Genomic DNA, 12,908 nt, shown 5'->3' on the forward strand with positions numbered 1-12,908 from the left:
CGGAAGTTCCGCCCCGCGCGCCTCATTGGCTCGCACCCGACGGCTGAGAAAAGTGATTGGGCTGCAAGGCTGCTTGTTAAGGCTCTTTCTCACTCTCACGCCTGGTCTAGTTGCTTGCTCCAGCGAGTCGCGGAGAACGGCCCAATTCGCTGAGTCGCGTTCCTGGCCGCGTGATCGGTCTTCCATGGAAGGAAAGGGCAGGGCCGGGCGGGGCAGGGCAGGTTTCTGGGATACTGGTACGGGGTTAATGAAGCCGCTCTTGGCGGAGAAGGGGACACACTGGTCGAGGATACTGGCTGTGGGCGCTAGTCGCCCGCAAGAGTGGAGGTCGTGGGGTCAGGGTTGGGCTAGTCCGCTCCCGCTGTTGGGCCGAAGTAGCCGGAGACCCAGCTGGTGGGCCACCCTTGGTTGGGACTGATTCTGGCACGGAGGAGTCTCTTCCTTGCACCACTCACCCAACCAGATAAAGGGACGGAGGCGAGGCCTCGTCCCCTCTGTGCGGTATCCAGGTTGGGGTCGGGGTAAGTGAGACCCAAGGCAAAACCTAGAGTCTGGGTCGCGTTATTACCGTGCAAGTGGCTGAGGTCTGAACGCGAGTCCCCCGAGGTCTGGCTCGGAGCCGCGCTGACGTCAGCATTTTGGACCTGGCTCGCGCCATCCCCGCACCTCAGCAAAAATCAATGTGATTCAGCCAGCCTTGTTTTAAAACCCTTGCTTCCTTTGGATGAACCAAAAAATCTCGTCCCTTGCCGCCCTCCTGACAAACCTTCTCCCTCCTGTGAGCCCCAAACTTAAACCAAGATACTGTGAAATTTAAATTACCTGGATTGGAGCATCCTTCCTGATGCTAACACCACTCTGAAGAGGCTGTGTGGCTTAGTGCAAAGACGAAGCAGAGCGTAGTAAACTAGAATGTCAGGAGGCCTAGATTCAGGGCCTAGTTCTGCTTCAAAATAATAAAGTGCCTTTAATAAGACCTTTACAGTCTTCTAGTCCTTCCACCTCATCTTTTTAAAAAGGGGGATGGGGCGGGGCAGGAGAGCTATAGCATAGAATTCCATTGGATATCACCTGTAACCTTGATTGCTCTGTCTGTAGGAGTCGGGAGATAATAGGACACAATGTCTGGGAGACAGGGATGAGAGAAGGAAGATGCTTTCTCTATTATTTATCTTTTTATGCCTTCTGAATTTTGAACCATATGAATATCACCTACTCAAAAATCTAAATACAAGAAATTTAAAAATCAAGTTACCAAAAAAAGGAAAAAAGGGAGGGGAAAAAGGTACTTTCCTCTTCTTTGTATTCTATGACTATATATTCATAGATTTCCAGTTGTGAAGAAATTCAATCCTTAATAAATAGTTCTGCCTTTAAGGAAGTCAGAGAAAAAAAGTCAAGATTGAAACTTACTATGAAGGCTAGTTAGTATAAACATAGTTACAATCTCTCTATAAGCATTTCTTTATTAAATTATCTCAAATTGGTTTCTATATTAAATAAGAAAAGAGCCACACACACAAAAAGTCTACATTTTACAGGGTAAAAAAAAAAAAAAAGCCTTAAATAAAGGCTCCTTGAGTACACAACCTTATACTTCCAGCTTCCATCTGCTCTTCAGATGATAATATAGTTCTCTCAGTTTTGAACAAGGTTGTATTCTATCTGTACTGATTTTAGTAGACTTAATTGTGCTACACCCTGCAGAAGCATTTATTCTCCCCAACTGTTGAAAAAGAGCAAATGGGAAGAAAATGGATTAGAATAATGGACCAGTTATTAAAAAAAAAAAAAAATGTGGTAGTACAATATTGTGAATGTAATTAACACCACTGAATTGTATACTTGAAAGTGGTTAAAATGGGAAATGTTATGTTGTATATATGTGTTTTGGTTTGCTAAAGCTACTGGAATGCAATACACCAGAAATGTATTGGCTTTTTCAATGGGATTTATTGGGTTGCAAATTTACAGTTCTAAGGCCATGAAAATGTCCAAATTAAGGCATCAAGCAGTACATATCTTTTCTGAAGAAAGGCTGATGGCATCTGGGGTTCCTCTGTCACATGGGAAGAATACACATGGCTGGAGTCTGCTGGTCCCCTCTGGGATTTAGCTTCCGGTCTCCATGGCTTTCTCTAAAATATCTCTGAGCTTCTGTCTTAACTTATCTCTTAGCTTCTCCCACGGACAAACTCTGTATTACATATCTTAGCTTCTTCAAAATGTCTCTACCTTTTATCCTCATAGAGGACTGGCCCAAAGGCAGGAGTGGACTAGCCCAGTCTTCTACATGCTGTTAAGACCCATGTTGAATGGGCAGAATCATATCTCCATGGAAACAACCTAATCAAAAGGTCCCACCCACAATAGGTCTGTGCCCACAAGATTGGATTAAAAGAACCTAGTCTTTTCTGGGGTACATAACAGATCCAAACCAGCACAATATGTTACCAAAATAATTTTTTAAAGTGGCTTAGACACAGTAAAGTTGAGCTATCTTAATTATTATTTGAAGAACATAAAGGGTTAATACAGCACATGCTACAAATATGGCATTATCATCTCCTTATAAAAACAAAAGGAAATGGGCTTTTAGGACTTTGTGTCTGATAGTTGTTTGTTTTGTTTTTTTTTTAAAGTACAAACAGATTGTATGTAAATGTAATTGTAGACTCTCCTACCTCCAAAATATTATAAAACACAAAACAAAGAAAAACAAAACAAAACCAAAAAAAAAAAAAAAAAAAAGGAGAGACAGATCAGAAACCCAAAACACAATAACCCAATTGTTTAAAATGGTTTGGAAGTAATTCTTCCTAAATACAGAAAAGAATATAGTCTCTTTAAGCACTGAGATCAATTATAAAAATTTAAATGGCTCTAATCATTATATTTAGAATCAAATTAAAATGTAGTCTTAGAATCAAATAAAAAATTGTCTTTTTGAAAAACAAATAACCATTTTAAAAAGGAATAGAATCCATGAAGAATCAGTGTGTATGTATATACATATATACACACAATATATGTGTGTGTGTGTGTGTGTGTGTGTGTGAACCAGAAAAAGAAAGAAATAGAATTTCTGAACCTTATTTTAGGGAATTTTTGACAAAAGATAGAAAAAACTTCCATCTCCTTGCCAAGTTCCAAATTAATGAATAAGTTCATTTTGTAAGCTAGCAAATGAAAAGTTCAGAATGCAAAGAAATAGGCTTTTAAACAAAGTTCATTTATTTTCAAGAAATTGAGAAAGATCAGACAAAAGAGAGGTCTGTTGAAGGTTAATGCATTAAAAAAATGACTTGGTCATTGTTTCTTTCCCTTGGGATGATTTGTTTCCCTCTCTTATGTCCAAGACTGATGTACAATTTCAACTTTTCTTATTTGGGACTCTGAGAGGTAGTCTTCTATTTGCTAACAAAGATATTACAAAATAACAAGCATACATAAAATTATATGTTGTAATATAATATAAAGATGATAAAACTTATAGGAGTGTAAAATGACACAATCATTTTTAGAACCAATTTGTCATTATCTGGGAAGACTGAAAAAGAAACATATCTATGACACAACAATTTCACTCTAGGATACAGGGAATATACCCTAGAGAAATCAAAATAGATTCATAGCTAGGCACATTAGAGTGAAATTTAAACATAAAGAAGAACAGATGTTCTTAAGCAACCAGAGTGAGTAAAAGTTAAAATACTTTCAAGGGAATGACAGCTGACTTCTCAAAAGATATAATTGTCAACATAGAATTATAGTTGTAAACTATCATTAAAAGTGAGGGCAAAATAAGGACTTTTTGTAGTTGTAGGGGCTTCTGAGGAACAGCATTTGCTACTAACAGACTCATACTGAAAGAACTTCTGAAAGATATCAAGCAGAAAATTGAACCCAGAAAGAAGGGGTAAGACTCAAGAAAGTAGGAAGAAATAAATTGAGTATAATTTCCAAACAAGTAGAATAAAGAAAATGTAATATACCTAATAGAAAGCCAGGAAGGAGGGATGAGGAATAAAAGTTATTATAAATGGCAAATACAAAATGAGATGGAAGAAATAGATCAATAAAAACTGTAAATAGTGTAAACTTGCCAGTTAAAAGACAAATTGTTATATGCTTTTTTAATATTAAACACCAATGACATAATACTAAAACTTAAAGGACACCAAAAATTTGACAGTAAAAGAAGAAGGAAAGATACACAAAACAAATAACCCAAAAAAAGCCGGTATTACTATCAGGGGAATAAAACTGACATTTAAGCCAAAAGCACTGTTTTGGGGATAAATACAATTATTAAATAACCATAAAAGAAACAATTTGCAAAGAAGTTTTAATAATCTTGAACCAGTATGCATCAGAAACATAGCATCAAACTATTTAAAGCAAGAATTGACAAGTTTACAAGGAAAAGTTAACAAGTCAACAATCACAGTATGATTTTATATGCCATTTTCAGTAACTGATAAATGCACCAGACAAAACACTGGTACGAATTTAGAATATTGGAACACATGAAACTTGTACATATTCTTTACAAGCACACATGGAATCTTCCCCAAGAATGGCGACATATCATGTCATAATGCAAGTCTCACAAAATATCAAAGGAATCAGTGGCATTTAACCCATGTTCTATGATCAGAATACAATAAAACAAGAAATGGAAAAAGGATTTGCTGATGGATATGGAGGATATGGGAAAAGAGAAGAATTAAGGATGGCTTCCAGGTTTCTGCTTTGAGAAATTAGGTCAATGACTCGTGGTACCACATATGAGATGGAGAAAACTGGGTGATGACAGAAGAGAAAAATTTAGAGAAGAGAAAAATTTAGAGAAGAAAAAGCATGAGTTCATTTTTGCACATGTTAAGACTGAGATATCTAAATGGGGATGTCCAGGAGGCATCTGGATAAAAGGAGTGGTTACAACTAGATATAAAAAACTTAGGACTTTTCATTGTAAAGGTAGCACTAATATACGGAAAGGTATGAAATCCTATACAGGCAGCTTCCTTTACAGCATTTTAATAAAACTACAAGTCATCAAAGAGATATATTATTACCTATATCTATAGTTTGACTTTAGTGGGAGTAGGTGTTTTGGGGGTCCTTGGCTCCTACCCCTAAATTTTTCCACAAGAAACTCTTACAGTGGTATCTGAAATTCATACTGTTTGGGTTTGCTAAAGCTGCTGGAATGCAATACACCGGAAATGGACTGGATTTTAACAATGGGAATTTATTGGCTTATGAGTTACAACTCTAAGGCTGTGAAAATGTCCAAATTAAGGCATCAACAAGACAAAACCTTTTCTGAAGACAGCTGCCAGCATCCAGGACACCTCTGTCACATGGGGAGTCACATGACCAGTGTCTGCTGGTCCTTTTCTCCCAATTTCAGGTTTCATTGCTTTGACTTCTAGCTTCTCTGTCTGTGGCTTTTTCCCTAAACTTTTCTGGATGTTTCTCACCATTTCATCTCTTGCCTTCTGTATGTATTTTATCGTCTTATAGAGCAGTTCAGCAAGAGGATCAAGATCCACCCTGAATGAGGCAGGTAACATCTCAATTGAAATAACCTAACTAAAAGGTCCCATTCATAATAGGTTGGAATGTATTAAAAGAAGATGGCCTTTTCTAGGGTACATAACAGCTACACCTACATTAACTCTTTTCTTTGGATTCAGAAAGAAGGGCAGATATTAGAGATTTAACTGTCAGCCATTGACACCTCAGTTTTGATAAGTGCCCCTCCCCCTCCCTATTCTTGCAGATTGCAAGATCAAAATGCATTTTTCAGGCAAAGAAGGAAAGTCCACAGAATGGGAAGCACTGAACAGAGAAAATGAGAAGATACAATATCTGAGATGGCATTGTACTAATCCACAGTACTCTGATGAAAAAGTAATTTTTTTCTACAATTTAGACATAATGTAGGAGACAAGATTTGTATGTACTAACAGAATGAAGAGGCTACTGAGCACGGTGTTAGATTTTACTAAATGGGACAGTGGTTAGGCTTCAAATTTAATTTAAAAGTACTATATTGATATAAAACATTCCAACTAACACAATGGCACGTAAACAGTATTTCAAGTAGCCCACTGTTCAATTTAGGTTAAGTTGACAATAAGCTGTGTTTATGTTTTGTAACTATTTTCCCCCAATACTGTTTGTTTTCCTAATTGTAGATTTCTTTCCTATTCACTGCTTGTTATTTCCTGTATAAAGCATGAGTTTATTCCAGCTATCAATTGCACAATTTCACTTCCTTGAAAGAGGCTTTACATCTGGTGATGGGCTGTATAGCCTGGAAAGTTTCCCAGCTTCTATCTGATTATAGTTAAGTCCTATCAATTTTGGCAATTTAATGAAATGCATCTGGCTGTATTTTGTTCATTTCAAAAAAAAGGAGAGAGATGTGGGTGAACTGTTTAAATACATTTTCCATTTGTTCAAATAATCAAAGAGACTGGATATGTTAGGAAGTAATAATAACCAAATAAAAAACAAATAATTTTAATGGCAAACATGTTATATGAGAATTGCTAGACTTAATCGCTATTTTTAGCCTTTCCTGTTTTTATTATAAATAAAATATTTACATTTGTCTTATGAATATTTATAGCTCTGTCTTACCTCTCCAACTGCAACTTTATAATGATTTCACTTTTTATTCATTGGTGTATTCACGCTCAATGTTAAGTAAAATTTTTAATCAGGCAAAGTTTATTCTCCAACACTTCCCATTTTTCCTTTCAACATTGTTCTAACTCTCTATCCCCAAAGAGACCTTGCCCTCAAAATATACCCAGGCAGGCTTTCCAATGCCCCTCTCCTCCCTCACTGTTAGCAATAATAATAACAATAACAACAGCAGCAGCAGAAGACACTGTACTAAGCTCTTTTGTACATTCTTTATTAATCCTTAGTTCCTACTATTGTGTTTATTTTTACAGATCAGGAGACTAAGGGTCAAAGAAATTATGCATACAAACTCACACAACTAGTGAGATATGGAATAGAACTCTTGGGTTCTGGAACTGGGATTTGAAAACAGGTCCATGACATCAGAGCCTGAGCTCTGAACCACGATTATAAACAGTGAGGAGGCCATACAACATGAGAGAGAGGGCCTCAGGTTGGAGCCAAGTGACTCTTTCTCTTTGTGATCTGGGGCAAGTAATACAACCTCTTGTTTCTCAATTTCATCACATGAATAGATGGAAATCTATTCATGACTGTCCTCCCTGAACAGTACCCCTTATCCAGATCTATTGCTTCCTCTCCAACACATCAAATTTACCTGTCTTGGATTGCCAAAGCTCTGCTTCCAACCGTCATTTAGAAAACTTTTAAATAAATGAATACAAAAGTATTAGCCTTGTTAAAGGCTATAAATGTAATTTAAAGGGTGACTTTTGAAAACACATTGCCTTAAATGAAAATGAAATTTCAGATACTGAACTAAATGAGTGGAAAAACTTGGTAATCAAGAAAAGCCTCCCTACTATCCCTCAATAATGCCATCATATAGATCATGTAGTGCTTTTCAAACTTATTATACATAGGAACACCCAGGGAATTTGTCAAAATGCAGATTTTGATTCGGTAGAGCTGGGAAGGGCATGAGATTCTACAGGTCCAGTAAACACCCAGGTGATAATAATGCACTGATCCTTGAACCAAACAGCTAGGATCCATTCTTTTTACAGGTGAAACCTATCTTCTTTAATTTATTGATTCTTTGCATGTTTTTCTTTGGTAAACAGACATTCAAGAAACTGTAAAGTCTGTTTGACCCAAGAGTATTGCCCTTACTTTCTTGCAAGCTCTCCTGTACATTTTTAAAAATGTATTATATTTAACACAAAATATCCAGTTTTTCACAATTGCCCAAACCTAAGTGATTGCTCTTCCAGTTAAAATGATGATGATAATGATGACGACAAAACAAAAATCTAAAACTATACTTTAAAAGAATCGGGAATAAGATGAGGACAGGAATAATATTAAGAATTAAGAATTCTACATTCTCTTGTAAACTTGGTTGCATTCTCAAAAAGCCAGCCTATTGCAACATAAGTTTCTACCTGGCGCTACTGACTACAGACTAGGAAAGGCTTTTCCAATTAGCAAGAGCAACTCAGCAGAGGCTATTCATCACACCTATTCATATTTTAAAAAGAGATCTCTCCTTAAACTTTTGGGCAAAGGTTTCAGTCAGAATAAATTTGTATCTTTTTATTCACTAAAAAGTTATTTTTTTGATAGATAAATGTGACTTTTTAAAATTCACAAATGTTAGACTGAAAGTTCACTTTACTCTTATTAATCTACAAATGGAAAAATGCTTATCTGTATCAATTCATTATAGCTCAATAGATTGTTTTGTATATATCTCACTTTGATCATTTTCAAGAAAATCAAGGAATGTAAGATTGAAATCACTGTTTTGTGACTGTTTTCAGTGGAATTTTAAAGAACAATTTTCACCTGCTTTTCTCTGATTTAAATAGTGAGGCAGCTGGGTCAAATTCTTCTCCTTACACTTACATTTCTTAAAATCTCCAAACAGCTTCCAGTTCCTTGCTGTTCCAAGTGTGGTCCTGGGAGCCTTTAAGGTTTGCAGAATCTTGGAACCCACCCTTGACCTACTCAATCAGAATCCACATATTAAGAGGATCCCCAGGTGATTCATACACATGTTATACTCTGAGAACATCTGCCTTAGTTTATGCTTTCTCAGATGGGAAGAAAAGATTCAATGACAAAATTTTTTAATTATAACAATTAAGGCATAATTATAAATTAAAAACAGGTGCTATCAATTCTGTCTCAATATATTAGCATTGAGCATCTTTCATACCAAAGCAGATATTTCAAAGGTAAATAGTATTGTAAGAAATGCCTATTATTCATATTTACAATACTATCTACCATGTGACATAGAATTCTGTCTGTTATTGTTCTGAGTATATCATATAGCACATATACCATACCTCAGTATATCAGAAACCAGAGAATATTTTTAAATCAATTTAAATGTAATTATTTCAGAGCCTTTTAAAGATCCAAAGTAAAAGGTTAAACTCTAATAGGGAGAATGCCATGACTTTAAGCACTGAAATCAACATCAAGTAACTGATTTCCATCTTCGGAATGTAAGAGGGATTAGAGGACTAAAATATTATGTGACTTTAGTTTTCTCTTTTTCACCTTCTTCCAGATCATCTTGCAGATTTTTTTTTTTTTTCTATTTCTCCCTTGGTATGTATCATATTCCTATTTACTTGTTTTCCCTGCAACTTAACCTGCTTCTTTCCTCTCATTATTTCTAGCAAACAATTCCTTTCCTATTTCTCTACACTTATTTTGTCTTATTTACTTTGTCCATACTTATCCCTGCTCTTTGCATTCTCTTTACATAGAGTTTATTTCTTTACTTGCTGATTTAACTATTGTCTTTGTTCCTCCCCCTGTCTCTTAACCTTCCTGCCCCCACCCCCTACACACCCCTACATAAACACTAGACCAGAAGCTCTGTGTCTTGTTCACTGCAATAATCCAGCACAGAACAAGGTCTACAACATAGTAGAGGCTCAGTACCTATGTATCAAATGAATAAAAGAATGAATAAACAATATATCTCCATCTCAGATCAAATGTGCCACCACTTCCAAACCATCTATTTGTACCTCTCTTATCACACTCCATCATGTAATACAGTTCCAGGTCCAGATCAGCATTAGCAGACTAATATTTTTATGGTTCTATTCTGCTCTGATTTGCTAGAGCTGCCATTATGCAAAATACCAGAAATGGATTGGCTTTTATAAAAGGGGTTTATCAGTTTATAAATTTATAGTTTGAAGGCCATACAAGTGTCCAAACCTAGGCATCAACACGAGGATACCTTCACTGAAGAACGGCCAATGGTGTCCAGAATATCTCTGTCAGCTGGGAAGATATGTGAATGGCATCTGCTGGTCCTTTGCTCCTGGGTTGCATTTCAAAATTGCTTTCTCCAAAATGTCTCCCGGCTTTTGTCTTAGCTCCTCTCTCTCAGCTTCCTGCATTGTTGCTTCTTTCTCCCAGGGCGTTTCTCCCAGGGCGTGTCTGGGAGTCCTCTTTTAGCTTCCCCAGGGCAAACTCTGGGCTTCATCTCTTAGCTTAGCATCTCCAAACGTCCTTCTGTCCACATCTCCAAGCACCTCCAAGCATCTCCAAGCATCAGCAACCGCCTCTGTCAGCGCTTGAGTTCTCTCCTAAATACTCTAGTGAACTAATCAGGACCACCTGAATGGGTGGGGTCCACACCTCCATGGAAATAATTTAATCAGAGGTTCCACCCTAATCAACAGACTAATCAGTCTGCCCCCACAAGATTGCATTAAAGAATATGCCTTTTCTGGGGGTCATAATATATTCAAACCAGCACATATTCTTTACATTTAGATCTTTGATCCATTTTGAATTTCTTCTATGTAAGGTAAAAAGTATGGTTCCACTTTTATTTTTTTCAGGTGACTACTTGATCAATACTATGCTATCTGTTGAATAATAAATACCCCACCCCCACTGATATGACATGCCCCTTTCATCATTACCAAATTCTTGTATGTATCTGAGTCCATGACTATGTTCTTCATTTTTTCTATTGATTTTTGTGACTTTTCACGTGCCAGTACCACACTGTTTCAATTATTGTAGCTTTATACATCTGGTAGGAGAGTGCCCTTCATTATTATTTTTCAGAGTATTTTTAGATATTCTTGTTTGTTTATCTTTCTTCATGAATTTTAGAATCAGCCTTTCTAGTTAAAAAAAAATCCTGTTGGTATTTTTATTGGGATCATGTTAATTTATAGAAAAATTTGGGAAGAATTGATGACTTTAATGATTTTGAACCTTCCATCCAAGGTTACAGTGTTTCTGTCCACTTGCTAAAGTCTTTTTTATGTTCATTAGTTTTGTTTCTAAGTGTATTTTACATAATCCTTACATGTTTAAGCTTATCCTTAATATATTATATATTTTTTCTTTTATAAATAGAATAGTCTCTTTCACTGTTTTCTATGGCTGTTATTCATTTCTAGGAAGCTATAAGTCTCTGTATATTATGTTTAAACACAGCCACATAACTGAATTATTTTATTATTTGGGTAGTTTTTAAATTTTGAATGTCATGATTCTTCCAGGTTTATAATTATGTCTTCTATGATAGGGATAATTTTGTTTACTCTTTTCCAATTTTAATTTCTTTTGTCAAAACATTTTGACTAGTATCTTGAGCACAGCAATAAACAGAATTGCAGTGATAATGGGTATCCTTATCTTGCTTCAAATGAATCTTAAACGGTATGAGTTAGAACTCTTTTGAATTTTAAATAACAGAAACCAACTTGAGCATGTTTAAACAAAATGAAGAGAATTTATTATATAGAGACAGGGTATATCACAAAGTTCAAGGGCAGGACTGAAACATGAGTTTTGTCAGAAACCAGGGGTGTGCTCTCCCTTCCTCTCTTGCCTCTGCTCCTCTTCCTATGTCTACTTCATTATTCTCAGTCAGTTTCCTCTGCACTCAGCCACATGGAGTGAAGAAGATGGTTCACCCACTGTTCCTAAGTTGATGTCACAGTTCCAGCCACAAAGACATATTTCCCTCCTATCCAAAAAGAAAGGATTCTGGCTACACAATTCTGGTCCAATCAACTGTGACCATGAGAGTAGGATCACAGCACAAACCTAGCTGCTGGGGCAGGGAGGTGGTGAGGGAGGAGTCTACTTAAAGTGGATCTTTGTCAGCTGGGCATTTATTCCAAAAAGTAGGTCTACCACAGTGTACAAAAATATGAATGTTTAAATAAATATGTAGTTCCAACAGCTACAGTCTCTTTAAGAGTCTCTGTCTTAGGTTAGATTCCCTGGAAGCAGAGTGTTAGATAGGGATTTGGATGCATGTCAACTATTGAGGGAATGCTCTTGAGAGAAAAACCAGAAAGAGAAGAGTTAAGTAGGACTGAGAAGAGGAAAGAGGTGAGCGAGAATATCGTCATCTCAAATAAAAAGTCCAGTAATGGCCTGATCTTCAGGGATCCTCTGCAGAGTTGTCCACTTTGAGATAAGAGGGCCAGCCTTTTGTAGCCCCTTAGCAGTCATTCGCTGAGGGGGCTCCTAATTGTCATGCCAGGCAGCTCCCATCAACTGAGGGCAAATCTTTGGAGAAAGGTGAGTGCAGCTATGAGCCTTTAGATGCCAACAATTCACAGCAGCTGGGGGATGCTGAGCAAGGGACCAAAACAGCATCAACCACATCCTACATTAATATGCTTTCTACCAAAATGTTGACAGCATAAAAAGATATAATGTTGCAACACATTTGAAGAAGACGAAACAAAAAGAAATAAGGTCTGCAATAAAATCCTTTGCCATTTTTATATTTTCCGTTTTCTCAAATTGAAACTCAGGTTGTAAATTAAAAGGGAATCAATCAACAGGTTAATGTTTACTAAAGCACCTATCACGTCATTCACAATGTGTTAAGTGCTGTTAAGGATAAAAAGAAATGCAAGATGAGGACTTGGTCCCAAGTCAGTAGGAATTTCAGAAGGAAGACAATATTTACACATATGAAAAAAATGATCAGACCTAATAGCATTAAACCAGGGATATTAAAATGAGGGATTTCAGGGAAAAGTCTTAGTAGTAAGTTCCAATAAAATGCTTTCCCTATCAACTTGAGTAATGGTACATGGGTATCTTTACTTTCTTATTGAGTGGGGTTTTAAATATTTTCCACCAACACTAAGGGAGGTTGAAGGAGATAACAATGGCAAATTGTTCTAAATAACGTAAAGTCAAGGACTAAAAGAAATACCAACTAT

Source organism: Choloepus didactylus, chromosome 1 (genome assembly GCF_015220235.1).
Source record: "Choloepus didactylus isolate mChoDid1 chromosome 1, mChoDid1.pri, whole genome shotgun sequence".
Lineage (NCBI taxonomy): Eukaryota > Metazoa > Chordata > Mammalia > Pilosa > Megalonychidae > Choloepus > Choloepus didactylus.